Below are 26,106 nucleotides of genomic sequence, written 5' to 3' on the forward strand. Positions count from 1 at the left end.
GCCAAGATAACCTTGTAGGAATACAGGCTGAGTGTTGCCAGAACTTTCAAGTTTTCAAGAAAAGCTGAAAAACTGCAATTTTTATGTGAAAGCTTCTGATTTTTCAATGTTGGCAGATGATTCAAAATTTTGAAAATATATCGTCTGAGCCAACACTCCGTGAGCCAAATAAAACAGGTCTGGGGTCTGGATCCAGCTCACATGTAGCCAGTTGTGATCTTTGGTTAAGCTTATGCCTGTGGACCAGAGGAGGCCGTTGGCTTTTCCAGGGAGAAAGAGCATGACCTTGGCTCCTGGCAGAAACCTCTTTAGCGAGGTCTGAGCTGAAAGACCAGAGATAAGATTAAAGCATGCTTGACCTAAAACATAAGAACTGGAAAGATGCATAGGAAGGGGACGACATTTAGCGGGCAGTGAGGGCAGGGTGGGCTTTCTCATTAAAGGAACACATGGGCTGGATTTTACCGGAAGCCTGTACAGTTCTGATACCACATTCATGAGCCCAAGGTAGCCAGACTCCTGGTTTCATCTGGATGACTCCATGAAGTGATTTTCATTCTGTTCGGTTTTTTTTTGTTTAATGTTATTTTTGGGGGGCAAGGAGAGAGAAAACCTGACTCCCTGACATTATATAAGTCGAGGAATTAACATCAGTAGGCATCCCGTGATTCTTCTTAGGAGAAAACAGGCTGCGGGCAAGGCTACCCCATGCTTCAGGGCTGTCCAACTTAATACACCTCTGGAGTGGGTGCAAGCTCTCCTCCTGCTTCCTTCCCTTAAAAAAATACAAATAAAAATGCCGATTTGAATTCCCCATCTTTGGAGAGAGTTGGGAGCACACAATCGTGTATAGAAACCCTCTCCCTGCACACACATCTGTTATACACATTGCCACAGTGTCCTCTGCTTGTTCAACAATGAACAAAATTATTTCCTCTCATTACTTCCCATGTTGCTTCAAAACCGCACTCGGAAAAATAAAACCACTGAAGGGGGCTTGGCCAATCAAACGTCCTTGCTGGCCCAGCTTTCTGAATTTAGGGGCTGGGGGGTGGCGGGTAAGAGGAAGGCGCAGGGGCGCAGGAGGTGGGAGGTGCGGGGACGGAGGTTGGCTGCGGGCGAGGGAACAGAGCCGTAGTTGTGATGGATTGCTATTACTTCGTGTGTGTCTTTGTGAGTGTGTGTGTGTGTGTGTGTGTGTGTCTGTACAAATGTCTGTGTGACTGTCTGGGTGTCTGTCTTTTTATGTCTGTCTGATTATTTGTGTCAATTTATGTGTTGTGTGTCAATTTATTTTATTTTATTATTTTATTTAATTTTAATTTTATTATTGTTTTCCAGCTTTACTGAGATATTATTGACATGTAACCCATGTTAGTTTAAGGTGTATGATGTGATGATTTGATGCACGGCTATATTGTGAAATGATTACCACACTAAGGTTAGTTAGCACCTCCATCCCCTCACATAATTACCTTTTTTTTCAGTGTATGGTGATAACACTTAAGATCTACTTTCTTAAACAACTTTCAAGTATATAATACAGTATTGTTAACTGTAGTCACCATGCTGTACGTTAGATCCTCAGGATAGATCCACTCATTGCTTTACATGAGCTGTGTCCCTCTGAGGAATAAGGTCATTTTGTGAATGAAGAAATGGAGGCCCCGAATGGCTAAGATGTTTGTCCAAGGTCACACAGCTAGTAAGCCATAAACATGGGATGCAAACACAGATCCCTCTGGCTTCAAGGACAGTGCTTGTCACCACTACAGTTTCTCTGTGGTAGGCACACGGGTACTAAGGAGATGTGGAGGGGGCTGGCTATGGGTAGGAGAGGTAGGTAGGTGAGGTAGGGTTGGCTGAAAATAAGGACTCTGTCCTTGGGAGAGGTCCTATTAGAACTCCAGAGTGTTCAGAGTGACAGAAAGATACTCAAGTGCCAGTGAAAGAAGACCAAGAGGAAGGGGTATAGAGGCTGCCTGGGTATTTCCTTAGAACATTGGAGATTTTTCTCTTTGCCTCCCAGAATACATCATAGCACACACCATCTTTTTTTTTTTTTCTTCTGGCTGTGCCGCGTGGCCCCGACCAGGGATCAGACCCATGCCCCCTGCAGTGGAAGCACGGAGTCTTAACCACTGGACCACCAGGGAAGTCTCGGCACATGCCATCCTGTTGTATTTTTGTAGATTTGAGAATTATGGAGCTGGGAGTAGCATGTGGAGACTTGGGCTGGCAGGAAGCCTCAATAAACTCTGATATCATTTTGTCTGTCTCTCCAGGGAACAAACCAGAGTGTTCACTTAGGCAGACAGATCTGTATTTCTTGTGAAGCACCAGGAATTAGGCACCAATTTCTTGCTTAGGTCTGAAAGGTAAGGAAAGGGCAATCTGCCCCTCAGGCAGTGCTTGAAGGTACTTGAGATAGTGAGCCTCCCATCCTTGGAGGCAGGCAAGCAGAGGCTGCACTGTTCCATGGAAGGGTGTCTTCTGTTGGGTAAGAGGTTGAACTAAATAATCTTTGAAGTTCTTTTTAATGCCAAATTCCAAGTTTCTGGGACATTAAGGAGTTGGTTATATTCAAGGCAAAGCATCTGAGATATGTGAGTATCTACCACTTCTTCTGAGGCTTAACCACTCAAGAATCATTTGGCAAGATTTTTTTTTAACCCTTGAATTTCAGTAATCTCATTTTTGGTCTTAACTCAGGCACAAAAGTCAGCATATTCAATCGATGAGGCATTTGATTTGCAGAGACAGTAAAATGGAGTGGTTCTGAGCTGGAGTTAAAATCCTGCTATACCATTCACTAGCTAAGTGACCTTGAGCAAGTGACTAAACCTCTCTGAATCTCTGTTTTCCCATCTGTAAAATGGGGCCAGTAATAGAACCTACCCCATAGTGTTGACATGATGGTTGAATGAGATACTTACTCCCTGTAAAGCCTTATCATAGTGCTTGATACAGGGTAAGCACTTCATACATATTAGCTATTATTATTATTTATTCAATAGATATTAATTGAAGAACAGTTAGCTGTGAAACCTAGGGAATCATCAGCAATATGTAGAAAGAAGAAAGATTCTTCTGAAAACCCTTATCTTCCTACTCTAAGGGGCATCAATATGGACAGGAAATTCAAGGCAGCACACACATCCCTCCTCTTAATTTTCAAAAAGTCTGGGCTTCCCTGGTGGCACAGTGGTTGAGAATCTGCCTGCCAATGCAGGGGACACGGGTTCGAGCCCTGGTCTGGGAAGACCCCACATGCCGCAGAGCAACTAGGCCCGTGAGCCACAATTACTGAGCCTGCGCATCTGGAGCCTGTGCTCCACAACAAGAGAGGCCGCGATAGTGAGAGGCCCGTGCACCGCGATGAAGAGTGGCCCCCGCTCGCTGCAACTAGAGAAAGCCCTCGCACAGAAACGAGGACCCAGCACAGCCAAAAAAAAAAAATTAAATAAATAAATAAATAAATAAGTGGATACATGTATTAAAAAAAAAAAAAAGTCTTTCCACGAGGTCACATTTGGATGAAATCCAAGGCTTGGGTGATGCTTGGGCCTTGATTTTTTTTTTTTGAACATCTTTATTGGAGTATAATTGCTTTACAATGCTGTGTTTCTGCTGTACAACAAAGTGAATCAGCCATACTCATACGTATATCTTGGGCCTTGATTTTTATCAGAATCGGCTTTTTCCAACTAGACTGCACTCACTATTGATGTAGAATATAGCGTTATTTATTACTTGTTGAATACTCACAGTCTGTTCAGCCCTTTACAAGAGATAAAGAAGATAAGTCCTGGGCCCCGAGGGGGTTTGCAATTTAAGTTACACTCAAAGTGCACCAGCTGAGAAAGAGTTTGGATGCCCTCGGCACCTCAACTCTAAAGTCATTTATTCCTCCCATAAAGAAGATGATTAAGTGAGAGGGTGAGCTTGGATCTTTGCAGAGTTTTTCTATATAGAAAAAACAATAACAGCAGATGCTATTAAAAATTAATTTAAAAAAACCCAACTCTTTCTAAACTCAAAACCGTGGAAGAGTAAGTCATCACAAACCATGAAACAGAGGTGGTTTTGATTTCCTGTCCGCCTTTATAAGTCTCCAACTTTAAAACTTTACCATCTAGACTATTTACCATATGGGGGTGGGTAAGGAAGGACGATGGCTTTTTAAAGGTGTAGAAAGAAATACAAACGGATGCCATTTTGCCTGGAAGTTTGGCACATTTATGAACATTCTCTCTGTTCTAGCAAAATATGCCAAGATCCCATTAAACCCTGGTTCTCTCACTGTGGTCCTTGCTCAGTGAAATCATGAAGTTACGTCCATAAAATAACATGAGTTCATCACTATTCTGTTTCAGAAAAGGAGGCAGATTCCCATGGACCTAATGAAAGAAGTATCTGGGTGTTTGGTAGCGATGTAGTGAACTTGTTCTCACGTTGGTTAGTTCTGTCCAAAGTTGCAGGGAAATTGGACGGGTATGAAGCACGAAGAGGTTTGTCTGAAATGGGAACTTCCCATTTTGACATTGGTCTGATCCCTTATCCCGGAGAGAAACTTGGGCGTTACCCTGGACTCTTGATCTCTCGGTTTTCCTCCGTCAGTCACATCATGGTACTCTGCATTCCAGGCAGCTCTCTAATCTACTCTGCTTACACCCTGGTCCAGGCCACCATGGTCTTTTTTCGGTGGTGGTGGTAGGGGCTGTTAAAGGGCTTTTATTTTATTTTTATTGAAGTGTAGTTGATTTACAATGTTTTAGGTGTACAGCAAAGTGATTCAGTTATACACACACACATTTATATGTATATATATCCCTTTTCAGATTCTTTTCCATTATAGGTTATTACAAGATACTGAATATAGTTCCCTGTGCTATAAGTAGGTCCCTGTTTATCTATTTTATACATAGTAGTTTGTATCTGTTAAACCCAAATTCCCAGTTTATCCTCCCGCCCCTTTCCCTTTTGGTAACCATAAGTTTGTTTTCTATGTCTGCACCATTGTCTCTTATCCAGAAGACAAGGACAATTTCCTAACTAGTCTTCTTTTCTTGTTGCTTTGTTTAGATTCTCTTTTTTTATTCATTCATTCATTCATTCATTCATTCATTGTGTCTTATTGTAGTTTGATATATACATAGCAAAGACAAGTATGGTAAAGATCAGAGCCCATAATGTTTTCATAAAATGAAACCAGCACCCGGAAACAGATCATTCCCAGCTCCCCAGGAACCCCGTCATTGCCCTTCTCGGGGTCATCACCTTACTCCATCCAAGGGTAACCACTCTCCTGACTTACACAAAGATAGGGCTTTACCTGGTTTTGAAGTTTATACAAAGTGGAATCATTCAGTAGGTAGAGTCAGTTCTGCTGTAACGCTTGCTCTGGACACGCACCTTCGTTCCAGCATGTTGACCATATTAGAGAGCAGCGTATGCATAAGGCAAATTTTGGACTGACTGTTGTGATTTTGTTTTGAAAAACTCTAAATAAATGTGGAAAACCGCCGCTGGCGGAGGAACACACAAAATGCACACACCCCAAGCATTGCTCCTTCCCCGTTTCACTGCGTCTGTCATGAGCCACACTCATCCACTCCTGGTGTTAGGACTTCCCTGTTTCAGACACCCCCTTTCCATCACTCCACAAGAAGCCACGAGCTACAAATCCTCTGATGCCGCTTCCGCAAGCAAGCAAAGTTCAGGACTTTTCCAAAGTGCCATATTAATCGTAGTATTTATGCGTTAAAAAAAACACACTTAAAGTTTGTAAAACTGGGCTACCATTTTTGTTAGTTTCCTATTATTATTCATGTGTCACCAGTTAAGTTTTTCGTGTTGTCCCCCTAACCCCATTTCCCCATAAGCCCAGTGGTTTCTATTGAGCGACTTTGCATAGGGTAGTGACTTTTAGGTACACAAATGTCACATCAGGGCAGAACTGACTATACCCTTTTGTGTCTGTTTTCTTTCTTTCAGCACGTCTTGTGTTTGTGGACACCATCTATGTTAATGCACGTAGTTGTGGGCTGGTCATTCTTAACGTTGCATTTTACAACATTGTATAAGGATAACACAATTTATTTACCCATCCTACTATGGCTGGGCATTTGGATTATTTCCAATTTTTGGCTGTTTCAAAGGGTGACTGTGGATGTTCCCGTATATGTATTTTAGCATTTCTCTTGGGCATCTACTTAGGAGTAGAAATGTTAGGCTCTCAAGGTAGAAGGGTATCAGCTTTAATAGAAACTCCCAAACAATTTCCCGAAATGGTTGTACCAATTTTTCCTCCCACCATAAGTTTAAGAGCTATCATAGGTTGTCCATTTATTTGCTAACTGTGATATATATAATAAATAAATATTTGGTCTTTGTCCCCGATTCCTAGCACACAACTCCTAAAACCCTTGGAATCTCTGGAGTGGTGATGGTCTAGCTTGTATCCAATGAGATAACTAGGAAGCTTCAGAATGGGGGCTGGTCAACAGAAAGACCAAGGCATAGTAAGAGGATTGGAACTTTGAGCTCTCCACCCCCTCAACCTCTGGGGAGGGAAGAGGGGCTGGAGGTTGAGCTAGTCACCAGCGGCCAATGTTCGCATGCTTTTGTAGCACATCTCCGTAAAGTCCCCAGTGAACAGGGTTTGGAGAACTTCTGGGTTGGTGAGCACGTGGAGTGCTGGGAGGGTGGTGCCCCCAGAGAGGGCATGGAAGCTTCTTGAACCCCCACCGCCACCCCAAACCCTGTCCATGCAACGCTGCCATTTGGCTGCTCCTGAGTTGTGTCTTTATAACAAACCAGTAAACATAAGTAAACTGTTTCCCTGAGTCCTCTGAGCCATGCTAACAAACTGTTAAACCTGGGGGAGGGAGGTTGTAGGAGCTCCTGATTTCCAACCAAGTCGGACAGACGTGTGGGTACCTTGGGGACCCCAATACACGTGACTGAAGTGAAGGCCGTCTTGGGGACTGAGCTCTTAAACCTGTGGAATATGACACTAACTCTGGGTGGTTAGTGTCAGAATTGAAGTGAACTGTAGGACACCAGGCTGGTGTCTGGAGATTTGGAGAATTGGTTGGTGTGTGGAAAAAACTCACACATTTGGTGCCAGAAGTGTTGTGAGTAAAAACAGTTCACCAACCCTTGATGTTCTTGGATCTTATTTCTCTTTTTATCTACTCTGGTGGATGTCTCACCTCTATCCTTGGCCCCTCTGATCTTGTCACTCTGTCCAATAGCCAGAATTGACTTAAAATATGCAGGTCTAATCCTGTCACTTCTTACTGAAAGCCCCCAGTCACTCTATATTGCCCTTGTAATAAAGTACAGACCCCCTGTGGAATCCCTGATTTCAACCTCCTACCAACTCATCTTTTATAACGCTCTTTCTTGCTTGTTTTCCTCCATCCTATTTGGATTCCTTTAAATACCATGACTATGCTTTGCTCTCTCTTGTAGCTCCATCTTTGAAATGATGGACTCTTCACCTGGAACACTCTATGTCAACCCTGTTCCCTTCTTCATAATGAACTTCTGATCATCTTTTATGTCTCCTCTTAATAAAGCATCCCTTCAGCAGGATCTTAACTGACAGCTCACATTAGCTTAGATCAGGGGTCACCAAACTATGACCCGTGGGGCAATTTCGGCCCCCTATCTGCTTTTGTAAATAAAGTTTTATTGGAACACAACTATGTCCATCCATTTACGTGTTTCCTATGGCTGTTTTCATGCTATAATGGCAGAGTTCAGTAGTTGAGACAGAGACCATAGGGCACTCAAAGCTGAAAAAATTTACTCTCTGATGCTTTGAATTTTCTTTTTTTTTTTTTTCTTTTTTGCCCATGCTGTGTGGCAGGCAGGATCTTAGCTTCCACCCAGGGATCAAACCTGGGCCCCCTGCAGTGGAAGCAGAGAGTCCTAACCACTGGACCGCCAGGGAAGTCCCACTCTGAGCCTTTGAAGACAAAGTTTGTCAACCCCTGGATTAGATGACCCAGTTCATATGCTCCAATAGCAACCTGTATTTTAGAAACCTTCATTATCCATGATTCTGTTTAATGTCTCTCTTCTCTCTTTAAGCTCCACAAGAACAGAGACTTCCATTGTTCTCTGCTATAACCTTGTCTGGCAAGCCAAGCCTGGTAATCGTAATGTTTATGGATCAATGAATTTATAAACTATTGTAATTGCTAAGGAAGATATGGCTAGTTGCTTTTTTTTTTTTTTCTTGGCCATGCTCTGCAGCTTGCTGGATCTTAGTTCCCTGACCAGGGATTGAACGGGCCACAGCAGTGAAAGCACTGAGTCTTATCCACTGGACCACCAGGGAACTCCCATGCCTGGTTGCTTTTACAATATCCTTTCTCTTCTATTTCCTTAGAAATAGACCACCAATTTTATGTAAATAGCAATGCACCAATCAAAAGCTGTGTTTCAGTGCTTCCCTTGCAGCTAAATATGTTCATATGCCTAACTTTGGACCCTTGGTAGGCAAGTGGAAATGTTTGTGATGGCTCGGGAAGACTAAGAAAGTTAACTCAGCTGATAAGTGTACCCTTTTGTCCTCTCCTCTTCATTTCTGCACCTGCAATCTGGAATGTTTATGTAATGGCTAGAGTTCCAGCAGCTCCTTAAAACTATGAGGTAACTTGGAGATGGAGGACGAAGATAGAAGAAACCTGCCTCTGCCTCCCTGAAAATTTGATGGAATTGCCATATTTCCCTGATTGCCCACTTCAGGGATTATTTGATGAGAGAAAAAGTGAAATCTTAAATGTTTAAGCTGCCATAGTCAGGCATAAACACCTAGCTAATATAATTTGACATCTTATTGCCCTTGATTTCTCTCTCTTTGTCTCCCCCAAATTGGACCTCTCCTTTTGGTAAGACCAGTCTAAACATATCCTTCCTTCTGTGATAATTTTTCCAGACTTTCATCTTGATCTGACGCTGCGTCTGAGCTCTGATGCTGCAATGCACCTCTGTCCAAGAAACTGCCGGTGATTTATTTTCATTTCCTTAATCTAATTTAAGTCTTCCGTTTTGACACCTGCCCTCTGCCGTTCTTCTGGAACGCTTAGAGTTCAGACAAATGAGTGTCGATGATGTTTCTAGGATGGGAACGAAATTTCCCTTTCCTTTGACCGTTATTTGTTCATTTATCTGAGAGAAATGATTAGCTTCTACTACATGCCAGGCCTCGTGCCAAGCACGGCCCTCAAGGGGCTTATATTCTAATATCCTAAATGGGCAACAACCATTTCTTCTGCTTAAAAAAATTCTAATTGTTGACATATCATCTAGCAGTTATCAGTTTTCTACCTATCTATCCATCTGTCTGCTAAGACACTGTATGTAGTAAAAGGGAGATTTCAAAATAGAAATATATTTGTAACCAAAAACCATAAATGACATGATAATTTAGGCAGAGGTTGGCAAACCAGGTCGCATGAGGCAACTTCAACTCACCACCTGTTTTTTTTTTTTTTTTTTTGGCTGCGTTGGGTCTTTGTTGCTGCACGCGGGCTTTCTCTAGTTGCGGCGAGCGGGGGCTGCTCTTCGTTGTGGTGCGTGGGCTTCTTACTGTGGTGGCTTCTCGTTGCGGAGCACGGGCTCTAGGTGTACAGGCTTCAGTAGTTGCAGCACTCGGGCTCAGTAGTTGCGGTGCGTGGGCTCAGTAGTTGTGGCGCACGGACTTAGTTGCTCAGTGGCACGTGGGATCTTCCTGGACCAGGGATCGAACCCATGGCCCCTGCACTGGCAGGCAGATTCTTAACCACTGCGCCACCAGGGAAGTCCCCCACTACCCGGTTTTGTAAGGCTCAAGAACTAAGAATGCTTTTTACCTTTTTCAACGGTTGAAAGTTTTTTAAAAAAGCAAAAGGAGATTAATATTTTGCGACACATGAAATTTATATGAAATTCAAATTTCAGTGTCATTAATAAAGTTTTATTGGAATACAGTCACACCCATTCATTTATGTATTGTCCACGGCTGCTTTTGCACTGCAAGGGCAGAGTTGAGTAGTTGTGACAGAGACCACAGGGCCCACAAAGCCTAAAATATTTACTCTCTGAGCCTTTACAGGAAAATTTTGCTGGCCCCTAATTTAATGGAATCTCTTTCCGCCAAATTAAGTGAGAAAATAATCATAGGGTTTGGCCAAGATACTAAGATGCCTTATGGTCCATTGTTGGGACTTTCATAGTTACTAAGTTTTTCCCTCATCCTTTGATTTTTCCACTTCCAGCTTAAAACTTCCTAAGAAGCAATTCAATGAGACCATCATTCCTAGAACCTTCACCTGGAAAAATTCAGGGGACCCTTAAGGCGACATATAATTCTCTCCTCTGGGGAGGAGAAATGGCCGCAGGGAAAGCTTGTAACTCAAGGACATACCTGCTTTCCATCCTCCTTTCCGATTACTCGGGTAGCTCAAGCAAATCTTTGGTTTCACCAAGGTTGATGAGTTCAACAACAAAGGGAATATGTAATTGCTCGATTCTAGGAGTGGGACACAGAGGAAAGCCAGCCCCTAGTCAGCCCAAGTGCACACGCTCCTAGGGCGGCCTCGGAGGCTAAGTGTTGCAAGCACACCGGGTATTTGCAAAGTCAAAGTCCCCGATCAGAGCCTTGTTCCAAAGGAACTCGGTGTTTTTTCACTGTAACTGAAGTTGATTCGTTTTATATTTACCCTCTAAGGTCAGAGAAACCTGGATCCAACATCAACCCATCTGCTCTTTCCCTAAGCATTTCTAATCCCTCCTCCACGGTGTAAATGGTTCACGATTTCTTCGTCCTTTTCTCTTCCCAATTTTGTTCCTGTCATTGGGCCAACTCAGAGAAAACCTTCACTAAGCATATGAAACTCTTGATCATCGGATCTGCACCAAAGTGAAATCAGCCAATTTCTTTCACTTTTAATTGTTGTCATTATTTTGGTAGCATGTACACTAGTAGCATCTAGCCCCTAGCATTTTTTTTTCTTTGAAGAATTTCGTTGCCTCAAATCTGCTAGAATAAAGGAATGGTCGGTACCCATCTCAACTAATTAATTTTCTTGGAACAATCAGTGTGTATGTCAAAGAAGGGAGAGAGCAGGGAAGGGAAAACTTTAAGAGGATGATTGAGATGCATTTTCATTGTATTATTTATTAAAATGGGAGTTCTGATCCCAGGGTTAAAAATATATGAATTCATTCTCTGTATAAAAATGAAAATGAACAGAAAAATATTGAGTAAAATGCACCACTTCTTTAACCCCACCCCTATACCTCCCTTAAGATAACGACATCAACCAGGTGGGTGTATATCTTTAAGCTCCTGTTTCTCTGATGGAGTTTTTCTCTGTGGGTTGCTTCTTATTTGGGGCCATGATAAACAACACCGCTATGGACGTATCTGTAAATATACAAGTAGTTTTGCAGGATAGATTCCTAAGGGTGAAAATGCTGGGTCAAAGAAATGTATATTTCACATTTTGATAGAGAACTGCCAGTTTGCTTTCCAGCAAGACATTCCTAATTTAAACACCCAACAGGAGTGCATGGAAGTAATTGCTTTCCTGTATCTTCACCGATAATGGATGTTATTAATTAAAAAAAATTTTACCCCTTAGGCAAAGAGGGATAGCTCATTCTTTTTTTTAAAGTTCAGTTTATTGAAATATAATTAATGTGCAATAAAATGTACCCTTGTGAATACATTTTGATGAATTTGACATGAATCCATCACTGGAATCAAGAAATAGAACATTTCCATTGCCCCAAAATGTTCCCCTGTTTCCTTTTGTAATCAATTCCCTTCTCCCACCTCCAGCCCCTGGTAACCACTGATCTGTTTTCTGTCTGTTTAGATTTGATTTTTCCAGCAAGTCATATAAATGGCAATTATTTACATAATTTTTGGTGTCTGGCTTCTTGTACTTAATAGAATGAATGCTTTTGAGATTCATCCACGTTTTGGAATGTGTCAGTGATTTGTTCCTTTTTATTGCTATGTAGTATTCCATTGTATGGATATACCACAATTTGTTTAGTCATTCATCAGTTGATGGACATTTGGGTTGTTTCAATAGTTTGGGCTATTGTAAATAATCATGTTATAAATATTCATTTTTAGGTCATATTTTTAGGTGTAAACATGTTTTAATTTCTCTTGGGTAAATACATAGGAATGGAATTTCTGGGTTATGTTATTAGTATGTGGTTAAATTTATAATAAGAGGCAAACTGTTTTTTAAAGTGGCTATACCATTTTGCATCCTCATTGTATTAGTTTGTTAGGGCTGCCATAATAAAGTACCACAGACTGGGTGGCTTAAACAACAGAAATTTATTGTTTCACAATTCTGGAGGCTAGAGGTCCAAGATCAAGGTGTTGGCAGCGTTGGTTTCTGCTGAGGCCTCCTTTCTCCAAGGCTTGTAGGTGGCTGTTGTCTCCTTGTGACTTTACATGATCTTCCCTCTGTGCATGTTGGTGTCCTAATCTCTTCTTATAAGGACACTAGTCATATTGGATGAGCACCCATCCTAATGACTGCATTTCAACTCAGTCACCTTTTTAAAGAACCTATCTCCAAATACACTCACATTCTGAGTTGCTGAAAGTTAGAACTTGAATATTTGAATTTGAGGGGATACAACTCAGCCCATAACACCCATCAAGAAGGTATGAGGGGGACTTCCCTGGTGGCGCAGTGGTTGAGAATCCACCTGCTAGTGCAGGGAACATGGGTTTGAGCCCTGGTCCGGGAAGATCCCATACGCCGTGGAGCAACTAAGCCCGTGTGCCACAACTACTGAGCCTGCGCTCTAGAGCCTGTGAGCCACAACTACTGAGCCCGCGTGCCACAACTACTGAAGCCTGTGCGCGTAGAGCCTGTGCTCTGCAACAAGAGAAGCCACTGCAATGAGAAGCCCACGGATGGCAACGAAGACCCAAAGCAGCCAAAAATTAATAAATAATAAATAAATAAATTTATAAAAAAGAAAAAAAGAAGGTATGAGGGCTCCAGTCATCACACAGCCTCACCAACACTTGGGATCATCAGTCTTTTAAATTTTTGTCATTCTGGTAGTCTGTAGAATGCATTGTTGTTTTCATGTGCCAATTTTCTTTTCTTTTTGAGCAAAGAAGAGCCCTGGTCTCTGTGAGTTAGCCCAGTCCTGTTGCTGAGTAGGTCAGGGTCATCGTGGTGACCAACCAATGTGCCAGCCCTTCCAAAGGACTGTGTCATTGTTTAGAGTCCAAGAAAGTATGGATGGCTCCGTGCAAAACTCTGACTGCTCCTTGCAAAATGACCTTTGACGGACATCGTGAGGTCTTCACACATTTTGGAAGTCAAGAGGAATTGTGAAAACACTTGAGGTCAGATGCAGCCAGCACTTGGCAAGTGCTGATGGTTTCAACTTTCTCAAGATAACCCTACAAAGGGAGATGTGGCCAATGGGACATTCTAGAAAAATAGAATTAAATAAAACGAGGGAAAGATTTATGACGTGAATGAGCTGCTTTTTGGGGGGACAGGGCAAGGGAACTCATCAACCTATTGGATTGATTATGATCCAGGTTGATTAACCTGACACAAATGTCATTCAAGATAAAATTGGACATTTTCCTGGGACACTGGGCTTCAACCAAGCAGAAAGAATTGACAAGTGACATGCTTCTTAATAATTACCCTCCCAAGTGGTGGGGTATATAAGTACGGATATAGATACAATTCTTTCTATCTATCTATCTATCTATCTATCTATCTATCTATCTATCCATCATCTCTCTGTAAGTAGGTAGATAAAAGTAGATATATTTATCTATAAATAGATAGATAGATGGATATCTTTGGTAATGCAGTCTACTCTTTTCTGTTTGCGTAAATGCTTCCATTTCAGATTCAGTGCACAATAATTTTCATCCACTTCTTCATCTTCCCATTTCCTTCTTTCGCATCTGCCCCTGCACCCAAGCCCACAAAAGTGGCTCTGATAGATGTAGAGTGATATTACGATTGATTGGCCCGCCCCTGATGGTGCATCCGTGTTTGGTCGTGAGTGGGGAGGCTGAAAGGGGGCTGGGGAATAGAATGACTTGGCCTATAAGACGGCTCTTCCTTGATGAATAATCAGACACAAATGTCAATAACAATTAGATTGTCTGTAAGCTCCAGTCACTTAGGGCTCCCAGAGCCTGTCCACAGGGCCTGGATTGAAACCCTCAGCCTTGTGAACTCCAAATCAGGTTTGGCATTGGGAATGAAAAGCCATCAGCAGTAATAGTATTACGAGGCTGTTGGATGAAGAAGTGCAAAGGGCTAGGAACCGTGCTCGGGCTCTTGCATGTTGCAGGGCAAAGAACGTCAGCGTGGAAGCGAGGAGATGAGAGGGATGGCAAGATAGGGGTGGGGGCACCGAGGGGCACCTGGGAATGAATGGGCAAGGAGCCATCTTGCTTACAAGCATGGATTTCAGAGTTGTAGAGTCCTGGGTGTGAGTCCTGGCTCTGCCGTTTGTAAGTTGTGTGACCTTGGACCAATGCTGTCCCTGCCTCAGTTTTGTCATCACGAAATAGGGAAGTCATAGGACCTAAAAGGAGGAGGCATTATCTTATAGGGTGGTTGTAATAAGTAATCATCATAATGAATTATTATTATTATTGGCAGAGCCGCAGGTGGTCAATGAAGTTAGCTTCTCAGTGTCTGGCATGGGACTGTTTTACGTGTCATCGGTCATTTAATCTCTACCATGGCTCATTTGGAAGTGGAGCAGATATAATCATAGATGTCAAGCACTTAACTCAGTGCCTGGCATTTAATAAATCATGAGTATCTTCATAAAACATCTCCCTAGTGATGCAGGGGACACTAGGAAAGGTGAAAACCAGAAAGAGGTATTGCCCAGAATATGAAAGACTCTCATTTTCCTGTCCTTAACCTGTTGAAGGGCCCCATCTCTCAAGCAAGAGGGAGAGAGAAATGAAGCGTAACCAGAAGAAAGATGTTTTGCTCTAGTATCTGCTTTCTCAGCATCTCATCCTTGTGAATCAGGCGCTGTGTGTTTGAGGGAGAAAGCCTGGGAGTGGGGAAGGCAGGAGGAAGCAGGATTTCAAAGACAAGACCCCCATCCCTGTTGAAGGAAGAGATGGGAAGATGACAAGAGCCCTCCCAGGCTTCTGACCTGGGTGTCGAGTGCCGAGCAATGGATTCCCCTCTGGCATTTGCATAGCAGAGAGCATCGCTACCTGACCCAGGAAGGGGTTGAACTTGAGTGATTTTAATTCCAATGGCAAGTCTGCTTATTTTTTCTGGCTTGCCCTGCTCTTTCTCTAAGCTTATTTCTTGGCCTGTCTCTTCCACCATCCACCCCCCTACCCCATTTTTTCCCAACTCAAAACACTTTACACCCTCTAGATTGATCTGCTGGTGGTCACATCAACAAAGAATGTGGATTCTGAGGATGGATAGGCTTTGGTTCAAATTCTGGCTGTGTTGCTTGTTGTCTGTATGTAGTGGGACAAGTGGCTTTGCCTCGTTAAGCCTGAGTTTTCTCATCTGTCAAAAGGGGTTTCCCTTTATACATTTCTTGTAGGGTTGTGGAGCCTCCATGGGCTCATGTTATGGTTATCTACTGCTGCGTAACAAACCACCCTGAATCTTAATGGGTTAAAAGAGGGAGTTATATCCATTTTCTCATAAATCTGCAATTTGGGTAGGGCTCAATGGGGACACCCTCTGTGTTCCACTTGGTCACATCTGGACAGTCGCCCAGCTGGAAGGCTGGGCGCTCTAATCATCTGGATGCTAGCCTCTTCTTGTGTCTGGTGATTGCTGAGGCCTCTCTTGGGCCAGACAGCCAGAACACCTACACATGGCATCTCTGTGTAGCTACTTGGCTTCCTTGCAAGATGGTGGCTAGGTTCCAAGGATGAACATCACAAGAGAGAGAAGGCCATGTGGAAGAAATACCTATCGCCTTTTATGACCTTACCTGGCTGCCACAGAGGGTCACTGCTGCCGTTTTCTGCTCATCAGGGAAGTAAAGAAATTCTGCCCAGTGTCAAGGGGAGCAGAAAAACTCCAACTGGTTGATGGGGGAGTGGCAAAGTTCTGGAAAGGCGTATGGGACTGGCAATACGCTGCGGTATTTTTCGGGAAATCCCATGTGCCACAGTTAATATACATACAACTCTTTAATAGGAACTGGCACACAGGAAGTTGATGTTATCTCAAGTTCAAACTCTTTCTGCAATCTGAAATTGTAGGATCCCGGAGGGCTGAGATCTTATAGTTCTCTGTTATCCTGAACTGTGCAAGACCCGGAGGGGATATTTGGCAAGTGTTTGTTGAATGATTAATGCACGATTTTCAATAGTTCAACTTAGTGTTTCTCAAAACTGGCCGCTGATCAAAATCACTGAGGAGGTTGGTTAAAATTGTCCCCCAACTCTACACTTGACCTACTTAATCAGAATCTCCAGGACTGTAGTTTGGGGACAAGCGTTTTATAATGACCTCTTCTGGTGGTTCAGATGTAGCCAGCGCGAGAACTAACTAGCATTTTCAAGCCATTGGTTTAACTCAGGAGAATCCAATATTCCTAGTAGGAAAGAGCAGGCCCATTTTATGGATGGACAAACTGAGGCTCAGGCGATGAAGGGACTTGAGCAAAGGCACACAGTGAATTAGACTACCTTCTGAAAAGCAGCAGTGCAAGAACTCCGGGCACTGTGGCTAGTTGGTAAAGGTAATATTTTTGGATCAGAGCTTTGGTGGTACTGGGGAGAAAGCTTTGGGGGTTCTTTAAGTTGGCAGTTCTTAAATTTGATTTATTCACTTGCTTCCCTCCCTTTGATTCTTTTGCCACAATTGAGTAGCAAGTGTGGTTAACTCACCTCCTATTTTTCTTTAAATAGACTCACTTTTTTCCATAGATAAATTGAACCCCCTCGTAAGTAATAATAGCCACAAAAGTAGGGGTGTGTTGACCTAGTTCCACGTTTGTTCTAACACATATAGAATTGTGTACATAACTACTTAAATTAAGAAAAGGTTTGACTGTGTAGCACCTAAAATCGTCTCTTGTACAGCGAGTGGTATGTGTCTCAGGTAGGACTGGCTACATAATTTGTGGTCTCAGTGCAAAAGGAAAACGCGGGACCTCGCCTTCAAAAATTATTATTATTAATAATATTATTGTTAATTATTAAATTATTAATTTATTATTAATCATTATTTATTATTAATAATTATTAATTATTATTCAAGACAGTGACAGCAGAGCATTAAACCAAGCTCAGGGCCCTTCTGAGTGCGGGGTAGTCACCTGCCCATGAAGCTGGCCTCTGTCCAGACTTTGGGATACACTGTTTTAAGTGGGACCAATCAGCCAGCTCAGCTCAGGTTCCCGGAGCAAAGGACATTGGTGATCTTCTCCCCACCAACATTCAAGGGGCGTCCAGGACTCAAAAGGCTGGATGTGAAGTCTGGGGTCTTCATGGAGCCAAGAGAACACGGGGCCTTGCTGAGCCTGTAGCCCAGGAATCCTGAACCCAGGCGAGCCAGAAGACATGTTCCAGAGACGGTTTTCTAAGAGGGACCAGGAGGAATATAAGAGAGGAATGTTCTCTAAAGTGGGATCGAGAGTAATCGTTTCTCTGTTTGTTTGGTGATGAGTTCTGTGTGGTTAATACTCACGTGTGGGGATAAATATTTTCCTTCCATCGTCATGGAAGAGGGAGGGATACAGAGAACTAGAGGAACAGAAGGGGGTAGGGGAGGCAGGGGAGACAGGATGGATCCAAAAAAATAAAGAAAAAGCAAAAAATTGTAACATGGACTTATAGAACCCTCAAAATATTTTCAGCATCCTTTCTGGCTTGGCTCCTGCTGTGTTACCTTCAGGTGGTTGCCAATATCTGTGAAAAACTCGTGCTCTTGGCTGCAGGGATCAAAATACTGGGCGTATGTAGTGCAGAGAGCAAATGTCGGGGGACCCCATACGTTCTTTGGGTTTTGTGTTATAGGACCTCGGCAACAATTTCAGAAGTGTTGCTATTTCAATCGGGTTGGTATTTCACACTCCTTTTTAAATAGAGTCAGCCGAGACCAGAGCACCAGACTACCCCTTGCAGGGCCAGCTCTCCCTCCAAAAAGCCTTGAGGTCGGCAGCAATTGTGTCTGCTGCTTGGAATGAAACCAGTTCAAGCCGTTTTCAATTCACCATGGAGAGCCTGTAGGAAAATCACGTTTTGTTGTAACGGACACTAGCTCTTACAAAAACCTTTGTCTTCATTTTTTTTTGTTCTTGTGCTCCAAGTGTTGAACTGAAACAAGTAAATATGTAAAACTGCTGTTGAACGAAGAGTCAAGCTATACTGCCCAATGGGGAGGGAGTGGGACATTTTTATAAATGGGACATTTATATAATTATAATTATAAGTGGGACATTTTAATAATTTTTATAACTGCCACAGATGGGACAGTTATGGTGTCCCAACACCATCCCAGGTGTTTTGGAGAGGTTATTTAATTCCATTCTCAACAGTGGGAGGTAGGCATGTTGTTTCCCATTTACGGAGGCTGAAACTGAGGTTCTGATGGATGACGTGACGTCCCCCAGTTGAACAACTTGGAGGTGCTGGAAATGAGATTTGAATCCGTGCTGGTCCGACTCTTGAACCCTGTGATGAAGCAGGGACATTTTCATATTCTCAGCCAACACATATTGCTCTCATTCACGAACTTATTCCTACAACTTATATTTATTGAGCACCTACTATGTGCCAGGCACTATCTTAGGTGTCCTAGATGCAAAGGTGAGCAAACCCAAACGCAGTTGGGTCTTTCATTTCTCCGTAGACCCCCTCACTTTTCTTCCTACCCTTCCCATGGACAGTGCTCTACAAAGTTCACTTGGAAACAAAGCCTCTTTTTGCTTTGCTCTGGGGTAGCTGTTGTGCACAGAGCTTTAGTTGTGTGTTGATTTAGTTGACCCTCTTCATCAAATGAAGAACCCCAAGAGAATGAAGGGCTGTACCCCAGCCTTTTGGAAATGGCTTCTCCCCAACTCCAAACAAGCATGGGGCTCTGGACTGAGCATCATTGTATTCTACCTTGGCCACAGTGATTGGTCCAAGCAGGAGCATGTGACTCAGGCTCGGCCAATCAAATTGCTTCCCTAGGATTTTTACAGTGGACCTGATAGGGAAGAGTTTGTTGTTGTTTATTCAAGTGCAGCTACAATTCCAGCTTTCTGGTGGGAGCTGGCTTTGAAAGAAAGTGGAGACAGAGGATTGCCAGGTCTGAGTCCTTGAATCTGGGTGTGCCTAAAGCCAGTTTCCTGCCTGTCCCTTCTGTGGTTCAATAGGAGAATTACTATCCTTCCACTTCCCCGCTTTGATTAAAGTCAGTTGGAGTTGACTTTCTGTCACTTACACCCAGAGTCCCGATGAGCACATCCTAAGTAACCGTCATGACAAATATACGGAAAAGAACTGGAATACAGTGCTAAAGCCATTTATATCAGCAGGTGTGGGATGTCAGGCCAGACGCGGGTGGGTGGGTGGATTTGTATGGGTGCCAGGAGTGGGCAGTGGTGGTGGCACTGCTAGGGGGATTGAATATCACAGTAGGTAAAAGTCTGGGCTTTTAGAGACTGAAGGTCTTGGGTTCAAATCCCAGCTTCTGTCCCAGACTAGCTGTATAACATTGGGCAAGTTACTTAACCTCTCTGAGCCCATTACTATGAATCCGGTGAGAAATGGAAAGAGTACTGCAAGATGGTATGTATCTGGGCCAAAATTCCTGGAGCTGGAAAGTGTCTAAAAGATCCCTCCATTATCCTTTGTGCTGGAAACTTGCCCCCATCACCTTTCACTTCATATTCATCAGCAACACTGAAAGTCCTCTCCGTGGGACTTCCCTGGCAGTCCAGTGGTTAGGACTCCGCGCTTCCACTGCAGGGGGCACAGGTTTGATCCCTGAGCAGGGAACTAAGATCCTGCAAGGCTCATGGCTTGGCCAAAGGGAAAAAAAAAAATGTCCTCTTTGTTTGTAAGGCACTGGGGACACAGCGTCAAATAAAACGGGCAACATCCCTGCTCTTTTGGAGCTTACTCTTATGCTTTATGGGTGGACCCATAGATAACACTCCCCTGAGGCAGGAGACCTTCTGGGTCCTGTTGGTACATTTGTGAGGGACCTGAGAGTTCCAGAAAGGCTGCCAAGGGAAAGTGGGAGGTAAGTGGAGATGTGGACAATGTGTAGAAATAGCCCAAGTCAAAAGGGAATTGAGGTGAAGAGGGAGCTCCTGGTGGAGAACCCAGCACAGGCAAAGGCTTACAAGTGAGACTCAGCGGGATCCTTTCAGGAGAGTGACAGTGCGTTTAGCGTGGCTGCTAGAGTATGAAGCAGGTGGGACGGGAAACGGGGCTGGAGAAGTAAGTGGGGAAGATGATGCCGAGTCTAGGGTCTTATGTGAAGATATTAGGACTTTAGGGCCATGGTGTCCCTTTGAAGAGCTTCCACAAGACCCTTCCAGGTGTCCTCTGGAGGTCAGAGCAGAGGAGAAATCAAGACTAGAATCCTGGATCCAAGATGCAAAATTCTTGGAGAGCCCAACCTCCCATTTTCCAGATGGACAAACTGAGTTCCCGAGAGGAAGGGTGACTGGCCCGATGTCACAAAGCTGGTGAGCAAAGCGGCTGGAACCAGAGTCCAGGTCTCCGGATCTCAAACCAGTGTTTTTTTTTCTGCCCCTGGAGTTCTTCCCCTCCAGGCCCCCACCTGGGCCAAATCCGGCCCCTTGTAGCTCTTCTGAACTCGGCCAAAGCTTCGATTCCTCACGTACACACAGCCACGCTGTCTCAGGAAGCTCGCAATAAATTTTTTTTTTTCAGGCAACGCCTTGCTCCCATCCCTGCAAAACAATGTATTTATTATTGCTAAGCCTTTTCCATCTTTGAGGAGAAAATGCATACCACATGACTCCCCAAAGCCGAGCTGTCCCGGTTTACAAATACAGTACGTTAATAGCTTTGTAAACATTTATTCAGGATGACAGCTGAGGGAAACATGTGGCATTAATTAGAAGGCTCAGCAACTCGGCCTATTAAGAGGGAGGTTAAATCTGAATTAGTTGGCTTTGCCGAGACGAGAGGCTCCGGGGAGCAAAACTTTGCTCTAATGTGTTCTGACTCTGTGGACGTGGGGTGTGTCGGGGGTACACGGGGGTCTCTTAGGGAGGAAGCCTGTGTCTTGGCAAGATGGTCGCTGAGTCATGGGGCTGCAAAACTGTCCGGGTTGGCCGCCCCAAACATCTGTCCCCCGTGTCCTGCAACTTGCCGTGGCTTTGGATGGTGGGAGCATGAGGTCACAGGGTCTGGGAGCCTGCAGCCCATCAGGGGTGCGGAATCAGCTTCCCCAAGTCCGCTGCGCTTTTGGGGGATGGCTTTCTGGGTTGGGAGTTGTCTCTTCCTCTGGTTTGCCGTTGCTTGTCCAGCATAGAGTTCCCCCATCACAGCATCCTGGATTGTCCCTGCCTCGTGGTACCCATGAGTCTCCCCAGTAGACTGGGTGCTCAGGGAGCCCAGAAGCCCATCCTGTTCCCCGCTTCCTCTTTGTCCAGTGAGGCTTGGTTTAAAGTAGATGCCCGAGGGGTGATTTCGTCTCAGCCTCACGTTCATAAAAGGTTGTGAATTTAGATGTTTGAGTTTATCCCCAAATGGTTGTATGTTCGCACACAGAAATGCCCCAACAGCATTGAAAGGAGGTGACATTTGTCACACGACTGTAAACTTGTGTTCTATACTTGGAGCACATCACTTGTCGATACACGGACATCCTTTTATTTTTATTTTCGTTTTTGTTTTTTGGCCACGCTGCACGGCTAGTGGAATTTTAGTTCCCCAACTAGGGATCGAACACGGGCTCTCGGCAGTGAAAGCGCAGAGTCCTAACCAATGGACCGCCGGGGAGTTCCCAACATCCTTTTATTTTTTATAAATAAAAATTACTTTTAATTACTTCGTAAATAGCACAATGACATTGCTTTGTTGCTCCTGGGATGGTGTTCAATATGTTAATTTGTTACATGTAAACATTAAATCACACCCTGGTTTGTGTGCGATCCTGTTCTGACTTTTCTTCATCTGTGAATGTTCCCTAGAGCTTCTAAATACAGAAGGGACCCAGGTTTGCTGTGACCACTGAGAACCTGGATGGTGCCCTATGAATATATGTTGAGTGCATCTGTGGAAGAAGGAGTGACCTTGGGAGGTCATGTGTCTTCTCTGGGGCTCAGTATTATCATCTGTAAAATGGGATGGCAGGCACGGAAGAAGGGCTGGCTAGTTGAGGGCTGAGGATGCAGTGAGTTGACTCACAGCACACTACACAGTTCTGGTTTCTGCTCTGTTGGCTCTGCCCGCAGGACCTTCTGGCCCCTCTGTCCTGATGCCATCGTCTTCCCCGCCGCTACCCCAGTTGAGCCAGGCTCCCATCTTCCCATGGCCTCACTTGGTGTTTGACTTGGATGGATGACCCAGAAACAGGTTGGAGCCTCCTCCCTTTTGGCTCCATCTCCAAACACCCACCTTCTCCCTCTCTTCTCCACTCACTGTGCAGGCACTAGAAACTCGAAGACTTAGTGGTTTTCAAACATCGTTTTTTCCCCAGCAAACAAGATCAGTAGCACAGTTTCTAAAACAGACCCACCAGGAGAGGCCCTGGATGAAGTAGGGGTCGGAAGCCTCCCTCTCCCTCTCTGGATTCTAGGATGTTGCAGAGCTGGTTGTAAAACCCTGATGTTATTGATATTCTCATTTAATGGGTGGAGAGTCTGTGGTCCAGGAGGGGCAGTGCCTTGTCTGGCTGGGAAGAGGTGGGGCTGGGGCTAGAACCCAACTCTTTCCACTGCATCTTGTCTAAGAGCACGAGAGTTTAGAAGAGCTTCAGCAGTAACTCTGGTAGGGCTCACTGGCGGCAGGTAGCACAAAGGTTAAGAAGGCGTGGCCAGGAGCTAGACTTTCTGGGTTCCAATCCTGCTGTCACCACTTAGGAACTGTGTGCCTGGGCAAGTTCAGTAACCACACATGGCTGATGGCTACCATATTGCGTCACGTGGCTCTAGAACACAGGCTCTAGCCCAGAAGTACCTGGTTTGCAATTCTGGCTCTGCTACTTGTTTGCTGTGAAATTTGGGTAAGTTACTTCATTTCCCTAAACCTCAGTTTCTTCATCTGTAAAGCGAGACTAACATCAAAGTCACGGCACCTGGCCAGATCATACTTCCTGTAGCCATCAAGGTCCCTGAATCTGGAGACACAGGATACAACAGATCTCTTAAGGAAGATAGTGAATACTTCCAAAGACTCCTCAGGCATTTTCTGACAATTTCACTGAACACTCACCCCTTCCTTGGGTCAAGGTAAAGAGGGGCTCAGCCGGATGAGGTTGGTTCTCTGTTATGTGGACCACAAGTGGGTTTTGCTTGATTCTTGGAGTGTGCAGTTTCCTGTTGGCTGGCTGGCTGCACAGAGGGTGAGGCAAGGAATGGGGGGCTGGGAAGGAAGAGCTGGGTGAAAAGGCAGCCCAGCCTCTCCAGCACTAACAGTTTGTTTCATGTGCATCTGGTAACAAAGGCCAAGTTCTGGTCCGCTCCTGGCCTTTCAGGTATAGATAATAAACAGCAGGTAAATACAAGGGCAGGGAAGCCAATGAATGGGGGACAAGGCCAACCCACGGCAGGAAAATAGCTGAGACTAGTGGGCTGTAGGGTCTGAAGGGCTGCCTTTATAAACCCTCCCTTACTTTTCTTTCCTTTCCTTTTTTTCCCCCTAGTGCAGGAGGGAGGGGTTTGCTCTTATTTATTTATTCTGAGTGTTTAGGCATGTCTACGGGTCCTCGTTGGAAGCATTTCGCCACGGCACTGTGTCCCTTCCACCCCGACACCCCTCCAGCATCCCACAGATGCCTGTAGATAAGGCTTACGATTTAGAAGTCCCCATCCTTTCCCCATAGAAAACAGGGTTTTCTTTCCCCAAACAGAGCTTTGCTTCCTTCCCGTGCCAGATCTCCCAGGTCCGCTAGACTCACGATGCAGCTGGCATCTCAGAGCAGTGCAGGGGATGGGGAGCATGGAGAAGCCTCCTGAGCTGGGATGGACCACTCCCCACCCATCACACCTTCCTGCTGGGTCTGTGGCAGATGTGGGGAAGCGACCTTGAAAAAAAATTCAAAAAGCAAAGGAAAAGTGCTACGTCTAGACTAGTGCTACTTCTGGACAGTTCTTGGGTTGGTGAAATGGCAGAATATAGTTTTGCTTCCATTTTCTCCGTCTAGGTCTAGCTTTTCCAGCTCGTCCACAGCAAATTCCTGTGTTGGCTCTCTGCTTTCCCGACTCCTTGATGCTAAAGAGGAAGGGTTGGGACTTCCCTGGTGGTCCAGTGGTTAGGACTCCGCACTTTCACTGCCGAGGACCTGGGTTTGATCCCTGGTTGGGAAGCTAAGATCCCACAAGCTGTACAGCGTGACCGAAAAAAAAAAAAAAAAAAAAAAGAATAAAAGGAATAAAGAGGAAGGGTCGTGTTGAAGAGAGCATTTGAAGCACACAGGAGAGCAGATGCTTTCATAGGACACGGACCAGACAACCAGAGGTACGGACTCCGGTTCAGAGTCTGCCGCTGACCATGGTGTGACCAGGGTCAAAGACATCATTCCATTCTGGGCCTCCGTTTCCTCATTTCTAAACTGGAAAAGATAGTATTTCTCCTATATGGAAAGATTTTAAAGGAAATCTTTCTTGGAAAGATAATCAAGACTCCATCTTGATTAGTCATATCAAACCCCAGAGTATTTGTAGATGGGGCAAGCCTCGCCTTCAGTTTTCTTTCCTCTACAATTTGGGAACTTTGAAGTTTTCCTTGCAGGAGGATGGAGAGACCAAAGTAATGGCCATGGAAAGGGGTCTTGGTTAAAAGATGGTAGGGATGTGTGAAGTGTTGTGAACAATCATAGCTCAGACGAGGTTCATGGCCAGGTTCATAGCTGGGTTCATGGCCAGGTTCATGGCCAGGTTCATAGATGGGTTCATAGCCAAGCTAAGTTCATGAGGTTCATGGCTAAGTTCATGGCCACATTCTTCAGTTTGCCTCCAAGTCCCATGCTTTAAAAGAAGAAATCATTATTGAAGCTGCCAAGCCAATATTAAAACCAGTGACTTATGAAAGGGCCTGGCAGTCAGCACTGGGAATCTTTTTGCACCTCTTAATTTTGCAGAGGGAAGGAAGCATCTGATCTGGGGCAGGTCTTTTAGTAACACCAAACCCAGAAATGGAAAAGAGTTTCCCCAGTCAACTGGCCTCATTTCTCAAAGTCTGAGATGGTTCACGTTGGAAATGTCCCAGGGAGGAGGGGGAATCAGAAGAGCAAATTCCCCATCTTCTAGGTGGGAAAAGATGCCTACATGGCGGAGTGAAACAAGATGACCTTTCAGAAATCCAGCGGCACTCAGTAAACTCATCCTGGATGCCGCTGCTTTGTTTTTTTCTTTCGTAAGCGGCATTTTATACAGTGAGGGAAACCCAGCATCCTCAGACACTGCCAATGGAAGGGCACACTGACAAATCTTTCTGGAGGGCACATTCTTTAAAAACACATACACCGTTTGTCCCAGAAATTCCACTTCTGGGAGATTATCCTGAGGTGTGAGGACAGAGGTGACGATGTCACAGTAGCATTGTCGATGGCGGTGAAAACGTGGAAACATCCTAAACGTCAACAGTAGGAGATGGGTTATGAAATTAACTTATAATCATGCGCTGGAAGAGGAAGCAGCTGTTAAAAATTATCTCCTCCCCTTTCTCTCGTTCCCTTCCTCCTTCTTTCCTTCCTTCTTTCTTTCATTCTTTCCTTCTACAAATATTTGTTGAGTGCCTACTATGTCCCAGACACTGCGTCCAAGTGAACTCGGTGTGATATCTAAGTGAACTGGCATGGAAAGATGTTTATGATGTATTAAGTAATAAACACACAATAAAAATAAATTGGAAAGCTAGTTTCATGGATGTATTATATGATCCTACTCTTG

At 44.3% G+C, this 26,106-nt stretch overlaps 1 long non-coding RNA gene across 1 annotated transcript in view; it reads left to right on the forward strand.

The window, feature by feature from the left end:
• Window positions 1-26,106, forward strand: part of LOC130704671 (uncharacterized) — a 121,973-nt gene that overhangs the window by 83,787 nt on the left and 12,080 nt on the right. The window lies entirely within an intron of this gene.

This window comes from Balaenoptera acutorostrata, chromosome 13, assembly GCF_949987535.1.
Source record: "Balaenoptera acutorostrata chromosome 13, mBalAcu1.1, whole genome shotgun sequence".
In the NCBI taxonomy this organism is placed as follows: Eukaryota; Metazoa; Chordata; class Mammalia; order Artiodactyla; family Balaenopteridae; genus Balaenoptera; species Balaenoptera acutorostrata.